Consider the following 14,129-nt stretch of genomic DNA (forward strand, 5'->3'; position numbering starts at 1 on the left):
AACAGTCTTTGTCAAAGATTATCACTAGGCCACATTTCTTAGAAGTCAAATTATTTTAATTATTCTCCTGCCAAACTTCAACCAATAAAATGACTTAACTCTTTTCTTTAGGTTCAAGAATTTATGACCATTATCTGTGGTGAAAAAGACCTAAAGTCACAGTATACCTTTGACTTTTCTCAGAACTCTATCCAGCCTCATTTTACCTGACTTTGCCTTCCCTCGCACCTTGACCATGATCTCTCCATTTTCTAGTGGATCTCTCCACTCTCCTGGTTTGACGACCAATGACATGGGTTCCTAGTGCTTACTACCCAGCTCTCAAGTCACTCTGGGGCAATGCAACCCTCTGTGTATTCCTCTTTTGTAATTTCTCAAAGTTTTAAATATCAAAGAAACTTTCGGGAATAGGTAGTAAATTAACCAGTATAATTGAGACTCCAAGATTATAAAACTAGAGTCATCCCATAAGATACATGAAAAGATTTTGAAAGAATGAAAGAATTAAAATTTATAAGCTTATAGTTAAAAATAAAAACAGACTAGCTTTTCTGTTGTATAGAATCATTCTGTTTTCAGTGTGCACTGGCAACACTGTTGCCCAAGTGTGTTAATACCTATTTTCTTCCCAGCTAATACTCATCTCAGAATATGACCCTCATTTCGACTCACTTTTAGTTCATCTCAGCAAGTATTTTTAATTTGTATTTATGGCATCTTTATCTGTAAGATAGAATATATGCACATAGGCTATTAAATATCATAAGAGAATGAATATATGATTTTAAAAAATTGTTGGAAATAGTGTCAGGACTATTTAAGAAGAAGGGAATCGTTTTCTTCTAGAGTCTCCCTACTTTGTGGTTGTCTCTGCTTGTTCTCATGATTTGTTCTTCTCTACCAGTTCTGGTTCTCTCCCTTACTGTCTTCGTTCTTTCTCTCCCCAGTGTCTGTACAGATGACAGTCTTCTGATCTCTCTCCCTTCCCCCCTCTCCCTCGCCCCCTGTCTTTCTTCTCCATATTTAATTCCCTCCCTTGTTTTACTTCTTCAGTTCTCCTATGTACCATCCCCCTCCACCAACATTTAATCTCTCTCCCTTAATGAATGGATTCATTCATTCAGCATTTATTATGTACCTGGCATTGTGCTGGACGCTGGGCTAGATGACAAACATACAGTAATGAAAGTGTGGTTCCTTAGTCTAATGGAAGCTAGAATAGTAAAAAGACTGTTAGAGGGCCGGGCGCGGTGGCTCACGCCTGTAATCCTAGCACTCTGAGAGGCCAAGGCTGGCGGATTGTTTGAGCTCAGGAGTTCGAGACCAGCCTGAGCAAGAGCGAGACCCCGTCTCTACTAAAAATAGAACGAAATTAATTGGACAACTAAAAATATATAGAAAAAATTAGCCGGGAATGGTGGCGCATGCCTGTAGTCCCAGCTACTTGGGAGGCTGAGGCAGTAGGATCGCTTGAGCCCAGGAGTGTGAGGTTGCTGTGAGCTAGGATGACGCCAGGGCACTCACTCTAGCCCGGGCAACAGAGTGAGACTCTGTCTCAAAAAAAAGACTGTTAGAGTTCAGGATGACAGGAGCTGTGATATAAAGGTAAGTAGCCTCAGTGTACTCTGGGAGCTCAGGGGAGGGGCACAGTGGGTAAGGAGTAATGCTCTGGGTGAGTCAGAGAAAGTGATTTCTGGTCTCAGTACTGAAAGTTGAATAGAAGTCAACTAAATAAACTTGAGAGAGAAGAAAATCTGGGCAAAGTAAACAAGCAAGTGCAAAAATCTGGAGGAATGGGACCATAGTGCATTTAGATAACTCCAGCATCCTATGGCTGAAGTATAAGGTATGAAGGCAAAGAACAAAAGCATAAGGTATGAGGGGGCTAGAAAGATGGTGTGGCCTTAATATGGAACTGGAGTTTATTGTTACTATTTGTTATATAAAGGTTTATGTTCTGTTATCACATTTGTTCATTGACATGGCTACGTCTACAACATACTCTTCAAACACAAGAATTCTGTCTTATACTTAGCTCAATCTCTATGCCTAGCACAATGCTCAACTTTTATGCCTAGCAAGTTCTCAGCTTTTTCAAGTGTGTTTATATTTCTCAAAGCAATTTTAATAAATCAGATTTTAGTTGCATGTCCTTTGATTTTTTTGCTTTATTAGTTAATGAATTTTAATAGAAAACTCTTAAAATACGATTTAATAGAAAAAGGTTCTATATTTTTATTGAAAAATATTTTTTAACATTCATTTGCACCAAATCAGTAAAAGAACCCTTTATCTTAGATTTATAAAAAACATTATACATGTGTTTATGTTTTATTTAATTTTCAACATAGAATAAATGGTTAAAAGATGTATGAGTGATTTTTTATTTTAATTCAAGTGATGATACCTGGGTTTTGTTTGCCATGAAAGCATATATTCTAGTACTTTAAGAATTTTCCTTTTTCTATTTCTAGTTTTCAGAACAACAATTATATCTATGATACAAACTTACTCTTATAATTTTTAAATATAACAACTGATAAAAGTATTAAATCTGTAACTATTAACCTAAGATTTCCTAGATTTTTTGTTTAAACCTAAAACCCGAACCTTGAACAATAAACAGCAATGCAGACTCTTTCCAAGTTTTCCTGTTCCCTCCTTAGACAAGCAGTAGTTTCTTCAGCTTTGGCTATCCCAGCAGATCTGAAGGATCACAGCCACGATGGTGGCAGCCTACCGTTGACACTGAACTTGTGGTTAATTGTGGAGTTCTGCCACAAAACCACCTCACTACCACAAGCTGGATACTTGCCCAGGAGAGTGACAAACTGCCAGGCCAAGCAATCTACAGGAGGCAGAAAGAGCAAACTGCCTTTTACCCCAGACAGCAGTCATTTCTGGATTCCAAGTGGAGCCAGCAGCGGGGCATACCACAGAGAAATTTAGAAGTATGATTTCTCCGTTAAACCTACTTAAAATGTATTCATGCCATTTTGCAAGAGAAGCTCAAAACAGTTCATCCAGTTCATTATCTAGCATCATCAATAAATGTGAGACCATTCTTTTCATTAATAAATTTTTTTAAATAGGCATAGCACTGGAAATAAAATTATATTTACATTACTGTTAACTGCTAAGTGAACCACCTACGTATGATCATTGCAAATAGGAGCAAATACTGTGTCTTTGTGTGTTACTAAGCTGTGCACAGTAGCTCTAGGAACTTTGTCTGAAAGGCAAGGCAGCATGATGTGAAGGAAGGAAACTTTAGCGTCATTCTGATCTGGTTACCACTTTGTAGCTGCATGACCTTGGAGGTTGCTTAATGTCTCATGTTACAACATCCATGAAGTGGGAATAACAATGTCTACCTCTTAGGGTTATTATTATGGATTAAATTAAATTACATATGTAAGGTAATTAACAATGAGTAGATGTTTAGTAGATGTAAATTAGTTTATTTTTCTTACATCCACCCTGTTCCTTACCATCCCACATCCCTTCAGGATTTCCCAGTATTCTATTAATTCTGAGTTTTTCGAAGGAGATCGCCAGATTGTACCATCTGTTCAACACTTTTTCAAGGCTGGCTTTTGATGTTATTTCATTTAACTAAGTCTTTGCCTTACTAACTAGGCAATCAAATAGGTAAATTGGCAGCTCTCTTTCATCACAAAGCAAGTGCTACAGGGGTTTTTAATGCCTCTGTTCTAATTACTATAAATGCAAAATTCTTAATGCATTAATATTTAAGGAATAACTATATATTAGTATCATAATTTTCTGGGCCTATATATCTGAGATCTCATTCTGCAGAAAAGATGTTGAAGGGCCTGCATGTGGTAACATGGAGAAATAGAAAAAAAATCGAAGCTTAACAACAAATTTCATCCATAATAGCATTAAACATAGTGAAGACCAGAAAATATTTATATTTGCAAATGTTTATTCATTAATTCAGCATGTACCAGGCACTACCTAGATACCAAAAGTACAAATATGAATAAGATATAGTCCCTGCCCTCAGTTTGGTAGAAGAGAAAATATGTAAACAAGTGCAGCATAGTGTGAAATGCTCTAATAGAGTTCTTACCAAAGACAGTGGTAGGACAAAGAGGAGTTTATAGATGAAGAGATGCTAGCCTACATATTGAACAATAATTAAGGGCTTCCCAGGTAGACAAAGAGAAGGTAGAGCGTCCCAGACAGAGAGCAGTATATACAAAGCCATGGAGGCATGAAACATCATGGGCATTTCTGGAACTGAAAACAGGTTGGTATGCTTCAGGGTAGAGGGAGGATGGGCATGGAAAATGAGGCTGGATAGATTGGTGGAAACCAAATCATGGGAAGCCCTTTTGGGCCCACTCTGAGAAACCTGGATTTTATTCTGTGGGTGATAAGGAAGTGTTAACGGTTTTAATGCAGAGAAGAGGCATGATCAATTTTAATTGCATTTAGTTGTAGTTTAATTGCATTTCAAAACTCAATACTGGTACTGCATAAAGGGTAGCTTGAAAGAATTTGAGGCCAAAGCCAGGAAAATCATTTAAGAAACCATTAGAAAAGGCCAAATGAAAGATAAAGTTCTGTAAGGCAATGGCAGTAAATTTGGAAAGGAAGGATTGAATTAGTAGCAGCTATAGAATTTTCTGATCAATTCCATAGACTGGGAGAGGGGAAAAGGAGACTGTGAAGAGGGTACCCAGGGTCTAGCCTGGGTGACTCTAGTACCTTGAAACCAGTGACCAGGATAAGAAGTACAAGAGAAATAATTGAGAGTAAAGATTACAGGTTTCGTTTTGAACAGGCTGAATTCAAGTGGAGATGTTTCTTGGTTGTTGGATATATTGAGTCTGAAGCACAAGAGAGCAATCTGGGCTAGAGATATAGTTTGGAAGCCTGTAGTGTATAGGTAGAAGTGGAACCCTCGGGGGAAAATGGGTTATCCCCTAGGAGAATATATAATGTGAGAAGAGAAGAGGATCGATTTTTGAACTCTGTGGAATACCAACATGTAAAGGATAAGGAGAAAACGAATTGCTCAAAAGGGTGACTGAAAAGGAAGTAGCAAAGCTAGAAAGAAAACCAGGCAGGAGTGGTGTTACAAACCAAAATAAGGAAGTTTCAAGAAGAAGGACAAAAAATATAAAATACCAAGTTCCAAAGAGATGAGCGGAGGAAAGTATCCACAGGAAGTCATTGTCAACCCTATGTGAAACAGGTACCATAGTTGAGGCAGAAGCCAGATTGCAGTGGATTGAGGAATAAATTCATATTTATGTTGACATTAAGAAAAGAAGATTCATTTTTTAAAGTTTTGCCAGGGAAAAAGCTTTACCTTTAGTTTCATCATTATTTTTATTAGTTTTAGCTAAAAAAAAAATTTAAGTAGCTTACTGATAAAATATAAAGTCCACATGCACCCATTGCTGTCCTGTATTTTAAAAGTTGAAAATAACAGATTCCACTTAATGGTATACCACCTGCAGTCTTCCCTACATTTTCGTAAATAGGTATTATAAACAAGCACTTGTTTTCTATTCATAGTGGTGTCCTACAAATAAAGCAATAAGAAATATGACAGTGAGATTATAGAGTCCACATAATACAGAAACACATAGAAATGTCTAACATAGCTCTGAGAGATTTAAAAAATACAACAGTTATTATCCAGCTTCAATGAGTAGTGTGATCTTAGTGTGATTCTTTTTCTCTTGTATCCTTTTGAAGTCAGTGAGAAATCTCCATTTTTGAAAAGATTGAGATGATAAGGTCATTTAAGGGATCTTGTTCAATATTCTTTGTTTAAAATCACTGTATTTTTACCAGCTCTGGAAATAGTAGACACACAACTAGATCACACAACTAGATCTACTAATAAAAAATAAAATATAGATTTATACATTTAGGGAATTTTTTTTAAATGCCTGGTCAGATAATTCAGACAAAAGCAAGAGTATTTTATGTCCTTTTCCTGCTAAATAACCAGGATTAACTGCAGTGTTCCAGTTCTTAGCCTAACATCAATCTTCGCTAGAATTATGCTTGGACTGCTCCCAGTGACAACTGTCTAGCATGGTTTGGTGCTTTGGTAACTATATTAAATGTAAGTGCAAACTGTGAAAAATAACAAGAACCCTTATATAAATTCAAGGTTTTAATACTGTATTTTGGGGATGTGTAATTATGTTTGAAAGGACTAACATCCACTCTGATATGAACGAGACTTTAAACAAGTCAAAACTATGGCTCTTTAACCAGTAAACCTCATGGTTATGGCTGATTTTATTCCTTAGCGACTCTCCTTTTTACAGGTGAAAAAGTTTACATCAGATTTCCTTTCATTATAACCTCTCAAATGTTGTCCAGACCAGCAACTCACTCTCTTTAAACAAATACCAGCCAACCAGGAAACCATGAGGTTTTATTGTGCTATAAAATAGACCAGACATTTCTAACCCTTCATAGGAATGAACCTGACTAAATCTTTACTAAAAATAGTTTCAAAATAAACTGTGGGCTCCAAGTTTCTCTAACAATCAAAATTCTTTCATCCTTCATCAGTCTTGCTCTCAAGCTCTTTATTCTTCTAGATCTACATTGCAGGAACTAAAAGTTCCAATTCTATTCTCTTATTGGGATGCAAGATCAGAGAATAATGTTAGCTCCATTCCCTGCATACATTCACATTTGTCAAAATTCTGTTTCAAATTTTTTTGTACACTACCAGCCCATAAATCATCTGCTACTTCTTATATCATGGGCATAGAAAGCCTGAATTTTGCAAAGAATTAAGTGGTATCTTTACCTCGAAAAAATATTTCCCCTTTGATTCCATTCAGCAAATATTTATTAATTTAAGCCTTGTTCTAGGTACCCTTAAGGAGTATGTGTTGCACGCATGTGCATGCTGCATTCAGGTGTGTGTTACATATGTGTGTGTGCATATGTTGGAATAGGGTCAATTGTAAATGGTCAGTGGGGAAAAAGACATACACAAATAACTATAATACAAAATGGGATATCCTAAGAGATAGCCAGATTGTAATAGGGATCAGGAAGGGTGACATGATATAGGTGGGATTTAAAATCTGGCTTAAAGGATGAGTAGGATTTAGAGATAAGAAACAATGGCATTGCAAAGAAGAAGAAAAGCATAGACGTTAAGAAAGTGTTTGTGGAGCCACTGTTTTGTCAGAACATAAAGTTGAAGAATGATAAGAATAAAAATATTATGAAGCAACTACAGCAGTCAGGTCCTTTAATCCTCTAACTCTAATCCTCACAACAATCTGCAGGTAGTAATAATACTCATTTTACATATGGGGCAATTGGGGTAAAGAGAGATTAAATAATTTGACAAAGATTACACATCTAGTAATTGGGGGAGCCAGAATTTGAACCCTGGACATGTGACTCCAAAGCTCCTATGTTGTTTACATTTTATCAGAAATTTTTTTTTTTGCATTCTTTTTATTTAATTTTTTTTTTATTTCAGCATATTGCAGGGATACAAATGTTTAGGTTACATATGCTGCCCTCGCCCAACCTGAGTCAGAGCTTCAAGCATATCCATCCCCCAGACGGTGCGCACCGCACCCATTACGTGTGTATATACCCATCCTCTCCTTCCCCCTCCCATCTGCCCGACACCCGATGAATGTTATTACTATATGGGCACTTAAGTGTTGATCAGTTAATACCAATTTGATGGTGAGTACATGTGGTGCTTTTTTTTCCATTCTTGGGATACTTCACTTAGTAGTATGGGTTCCAGCTCTATCCAGGATAATACAAGAGGTGCTAGATCACCATTGTTTTTTGTGGCTGAGTAGAACTCCATGGTATACATATATCACATTTTATTAATCCATTCATGTATTGATGGGTACTTGGGTTGTTTCCACATTTTTGCAATTGTGAATTGTGCTGCTATAAACATTCTAGTGCAGATGTCTTTTTTATAGAATGTCTTTTGTTCTTTTGGATAGAAGCCCAGTAATCGGATTGCTGGATCAAATGGTAGTTCTATTTGTATCTCTTTGAGATATCTCCATATTGCTTTCCACAGAGGTTGTACTAGTTTGCAGTCCCACCAGAAGTGTATGAGTGTTTCTATCTCTCCGCGTCCATGCCAACATTTATTGTTTGGGGACTTTTTGTAAAGGCCATTCTCACTGGAGATAAGTAATATCTCATTGTGGTTTTGATTTGCATTTCCCTGATGATTAGAGATGTTGAGCATTTTTTCATGTTTGTTAGCAATTATTGAACTTTGGTAAATAAGAGTCATCCAGATAGCTTTTACCCAGATGATAAAAATGCAGATTGCTGGACCTTAACCCCAGCGATCCTGACTCAGTAAATCCAAGATGGAACTGAACCATTTGCATTTCTACCAAGCTTCCTAGGTAACCCTAATGCAGAAGGACTAGGAAGCACATTATCCTGAGGTAAACCAGCACAGTTTTGAATAAGACCTAGAATGGACTTAAACATACTTAATGATGAGTGTCATGGACTGAACTGTGTTTCAAAATTCATATGTTGAAGCCCTAACCCCCAATCCCAATGTGACTGTATTTGGAAATAGGGCCTTTAGAGAGGTAATTAAGATTAAATGAGGTCATAAGGGTGGGGCCCTAATCCGATATGCTGATGTCTTTATAAGAAGAGGAAGAGCTGGGTGTGGTGACTCACACCTATAATCCTAGAACATTGGGAGGCATAGGTGGGAGGATGGCTTGAGGTCAGGAGTTCAAAACCAACCTGAGCAACATAGCAAGACCCCAACTCTACAAAAAAAATTTAACAATTAGCAGGGTGTGGTGGGGTGCACCTGTAGTCCCAGCTACTTGGGAAGCTGAGGCAGGAAGATCACTTGAGCTCAGGAGTTTGAGGTTGCAGTGTGCTATGATGACACCACTGCACTCCAGCCCAGGCAACAGAGCAACACTCCGTCTCAAAAAAAAAGAAAAAAGACGGAAGAGACACCAGGGATGTCTTAGCGATGGAAAAAAGGCCTTTTGAGGACACAGGGAGAAGGCAGCCATCTGAAAGCTAAGGAGAGAAGATTTAGGAGAAACCAACCTGCTAACACTTTGATCTTTGACTTCCAGTCCCCAGAACTGTGAGAAAATAAATTTCTGTTGTTTAAGCCACCCAGTCTGTCATATTTTGTTATGGCAGCCCTATTAGACTAACCCAATGAGCTAAATTAACTTCCTGCTTCTCTTAAGCTATATACATCTGTCATATATCAGGAGCTGTCCCAAAGGAGATCCCTAATTACCATTACTATCATAAAAGTTCATATCTACATGTTATTTTATAATTTGCAAAGCCTTTTCACATGCTCTGTGGCACTTGAACCTTGCAACAACTTATGAGGTAACCTCAATAAGGCAATAGGACTTGCCCAGGTTTCTTACAAATTGTAGAGCTGAGTTCAGGTCTCCTGACCCCAAATCTTAAGCTTATTTTTCCTGTATCACACACACATGTGCACATGCACACACACACACACACACACACACACACACCATGAAGTATGATTATTATATAGAAGGCCCATCAGAGGACACACCTTTCTTTAGCCGTAGGAGTAAATACTTTTACATTATTTTCTAGTTAAATAAGATATGGTTTCAGGAATTTAAGAGATGTGCCCAAACATTAATATTAAAGACGATATCAGAATACTGTACAAGGTTCCTAATGTCCAGTTCTCTTCTCAAATAATTGTCTAGGCAGTAACAAAATGATCTCATTTATATAAATTAAGATTATGCTTTTGGTCCTTCAGTGAACACACTCTTGAGTAGTTTTCTAAAGTGGAAATAGTTTTGCTCAAATGCCAAGTGATACAAATTTGTAGACTGCCAGGCCGCACAGCTTAAGTAATAGTAAAAACAGTAAATAGGAAAAAAAAAAGTGAAAGAGCAGTTAAAGATAGAGGAAGTGATTCCTTTACTTTCATTTTCTTTTCTTTTGCTAGCACTTCCTTTGTTAGCAAAATAAAAGAGGTTTTGAATTGGTATTCACAAACAACAATTTGCAGAAAACAGTCAACATTATGTAAGAAATTTCTAGAGATCCAGTACAGGCAGGTAGATTCTAAGTCTATCTTCTTCATACCCTACCATTTTCTTGTTAGCTAACGTCTCATTTCCCTGGTGATATTGTGTCAGTTTGTGTCTTCTGAGAAGCAGATGCCAAGACAGATTTAGACACAAAAGAGATTTATTGGGGGAAATGCCTGTTAAAGATAACGGGAAGATAGCCAGAAAAAATGAGGAGAACCTTCAGACTGTGATGCAATTCTAACACTAGTGAAAGAGGGGGAAGGAAGGAAGATTGTGTGAAAGAGTCTTAGACTATAGTACAATTCTAAGAAAGTTTAAACGAGGCCAATGTGCAGCCCTCGACCCAAGCCAAAATCATCTATAAAAGGAGTCCCTCATCTCACAGGAATGGGCCTACATTTGTACCCCGACTGTCATTGACTAGGAAAATCTCAGAGGAAGTGTTGCCTCAGTGCAAAAACAGGAGTAGATCCAGAAGGATAAAGGCAAGGGTCCAAGAGTCAATTACACTCCCCATCACAGAAGATTTGAGCAACACATTTGCATGGTTGCCACAGTCCACCCCTTGGTCTGGACAGATCTGCCTCTCTAAGTAGATGTAGGGAGCAGATCCTCTCTGGTTTCTATGGACCTCTCCTCCTGAGAGGAAACTTAGAAGAAGGAAGTTAGTGAGATGAACCAGACCCCATTGCTGCAGTTGGGCTTGGGACTGCAACTGGTGTTATCCATACTAATTTCCCTCAACTCTCAGCTGTCACCTGGGCAAGTCTTGGTACCTTACCTTGTAGTGTGACCCAAACCTTCATTACTGATGCTTCTGAGCACTAGGCAATCACTGATGACCTGATCCTGGCTCATAGAGTTATTATGAGGATTAAATGAGTTACTAAATGGAAAGTGTGTAGCATACAGAAAGCACTCAGTAAATCTTATTAATTTTATTTTTCCCAGTTATAGAGAACCATCAGATAATGATAGAGAGATGTGACGTTAAGCTAACTCCTTGAGCAGAGATTTAAAGGAAATGTGAGAGACATATATTGCCCTTTCAAGTGAAAGAGCCTGGAATATTTTTCCTGAGGGTGTGAGGTTTCCGAGGAAAATTCTAAAGAAAACTGATTGTAAAGCTGGAAAGAAATAATTACAGAAACAGATATTTAACCTAATGGGGGGAAAAGTTGGCTACTATGTGCCAATTCATTGCTAGCATTGCTATATTTAAGATAACGTCATTAAATCTTGAAGTTAAAATTCTTGACAAATGCTTTTCACAAATAATAAAATGAAACATGATCTTTAAATAAAATGAATGAATGCAATTGTGCCCACTAGCCATCTCACAAAAATTATGTTTTCCATTACCTAAATGTCTGTTTCTATATAAGATAAATAAATAAAAAGTACATTCACACTTTTCGTCTTTGGCATAGGTCAATGTAAGAGCCAGTATAGGAAAATGAAAAAGTATAATAACAGGACACAGCCTGGACATGGTGGCTCATGCCTGTGACCCTAATACTTTGGAAGGCTGAGGTGTGAGTATTGCTTGAGGCCAGGAGTTCGAGACCACCCTGGGCAATAGCAAGATCCCATCGCTACAAAAAAAAAAAAAAAAAAAAATTGGCAGGGCATGATGGCACACATCTGTAGTCCCAGCTATTCAGGAGGCTGAGGCAGAAAGATTGCTTGAGCCCAGGAGTTCAAAGTTGCAGTGAGCTATGATCAAGCCACTGCACTCCAGCCCGGATGAGAGAGCAAGATCCTGTCTCTAAAACAATAAACTTAAATAACAGGATACACACAACCGACTCTTCATTAGGAAAAGTATAGTTTTTCTTGTATAATGCTATTATTTGAGAGGACTCAAAGCTGCTATCCTCTGGCATTACCTTAGTGGTTAAGTTTAAAATGATCTGGATAACTCTCAGGGAACTGCCAAGTTTCATAAAACTTTCCCAACAATTGTCAGTGTGAGAGCTATGAAATAATTCCAGGGTCTCTAAGAAGGAATCCACATTTGCTACTTTTAAGAAAGCTAGGAAGGGAATTGTTGGATAAGATCTAAACATGGCTTCTTTCAACTACAAAAAAAGCTGAGCCTCTGTGATGAGTCTCCATGCCCATTCTGTTATCAATATGCCATCTCACAATGAGGCTTAGATGACCTAAAATTTAGGAAATTGCTTTGTTGCTTTGTTGCCAGTATCTCTGTCTTTACAGAGCCTTCTAGAACACAATCACCAGATTGAATTTATTCCCCCAGTGACTCAGTTCCTTATTAGCACTTTTGACATCCAGATGGTTTGAGACAAAGACTAAACCAGGGATAACTCCCAAGTGTAACTAGTGGAAACTCTCTTGCTGAGGGACTCTAGTCTACTGGGCAATGGGCCAGGGCCTGGGTTTCTTTTGCAACATCCCAGCACTACTGTGGCCTTTTCTGTAACCCTTGTAAGTCAAGTCACCTGAGAGGCCAAGTATTAAACTGGCTGTACAGTCTGAACTGTGAAGGTTGGAAGTAAATCCAAATGAACCAATAGCCTGGATCTATTTCATGAATAAACAGAGGAGTTCAGGCTTGGGACCCTATAAAGTTAAGTCAATATTAGTTATAGAGGAAATCCTGTTTGTTCTTCTTCCGTTGTAGTTGCCTTTTTAAAAAGAACTCAAGTAGAACTTTTTGGTATGTTATAATATAATGCTAAAAATACTCCTTAAAACACACACACACACAAAGTATGTTTATAACCAAGTAGAAAGCAAATCACTGTTGTCTTTACTATTAGGTACATGAGAATTAAAAGTGTTTTCCCAATATCCTTCAAATGTAAAACTTAAAATGCCCCTATTTATGAAATGGGATTTTATTCATCTAGTTTCCGATGCCATGTAGTCCCCTTATTATGATTATTACTGTAAAAATAATTGATTGCTATTAAAATCCTTTAGTTCTGCTTATTTGACACAAATTTCTCCCAGTACTCATTGCCTAGAAATTACATGTAACAAGGTTCAAGTAATCCAGTGTTTAAACTTCTAGAGTAGTAGGGTACTTTGAAGTTGTGACACCCCATCTTACTTGTTAGATTTCACAACTATCCCTCCTGTCATACTGTCCCCACACACTCAAAGAAAAAAATTAACCTATTATATGATTTTTAAAAAAGCTTAAATGAATTTAAAGTAATTTTACTTTGCTTCAGGCTTTTGTTTGCTTGCTTGCTTGCTTGCTTGCTTGCTTGGTTTTCCTTATAATTACCTCTGCTTTGAAGCCTGAGCCACCCTAGAACTAAGGCCAGAATTAACTTCTCTTCCTGTCGTATTCTTTTAGCTCTTTATACAGTATAAATCTATATTACAGTATTTTAACATCATATTTTTGTTAGTTAATTTTACGTCTTACTCCCTGGATTACATGTAAGGGCCATGTCATATTTATCCTTTTTCCAGAATTTCTAGCACAGTGCTTAATGCAGAGGGGTATTCAATAAATGTTAGTGGAAGGAATGAATTAATGAATGAGCAATGGCCTTGGAAGCAGAAACACACCAGCATGTCAAAAATACCAATTAGAGAATCATTCTAGTAGTTTAAAGATACATCTGTCTGAAATCTTCTGTTCAGGAACTCAAATCCACTGAGAGCATGAAATCAAAACACTTTATAAACCGTGAAATCCTATATAAATGTGAGCAAATGTCACTGTTGCTTATTACTTACTAACCTTTAGGGAATCATTTCTGAATTTGTGAATCAACAGACTGTGCAAACAAGAATGAAGTTGGCTCATTGGAGTAGGAGGAATAGGGAGGGAATAGTAAATGGAAGCAAGTTGACAAGAAGTTGTCCCATAATATAGTGGGAGTCCAGTTTTGGAAACTGGGTCTTGCTGAGGTCTTTCTCAAATACTCCTTTTGTGTCCTGGTTTATAAACAACCATTTCTTTAGACACTTAGAATTTGGATAATTCCATATAGCATTCCCAGAAATATGTGTTACGAGGTACAAAACATCCAGGCTTGATTGGTCAAGGAAACA

This window comes from Propithecus coquereli, unplaced genomic scaffold (genome assembly GCF_000956105.1).
Source record: "Propithecus coquereli isolate 6110/MARCELLA unplaced genomic scaffold, Pcoq_1.0 Scaffold44, whole genome shotgun sequence".
NCBI lineage: Eukaryota > Metazoa > Chordata > Mammalia > Primates > Indriidae > Propithecus > Propithecus coquereli.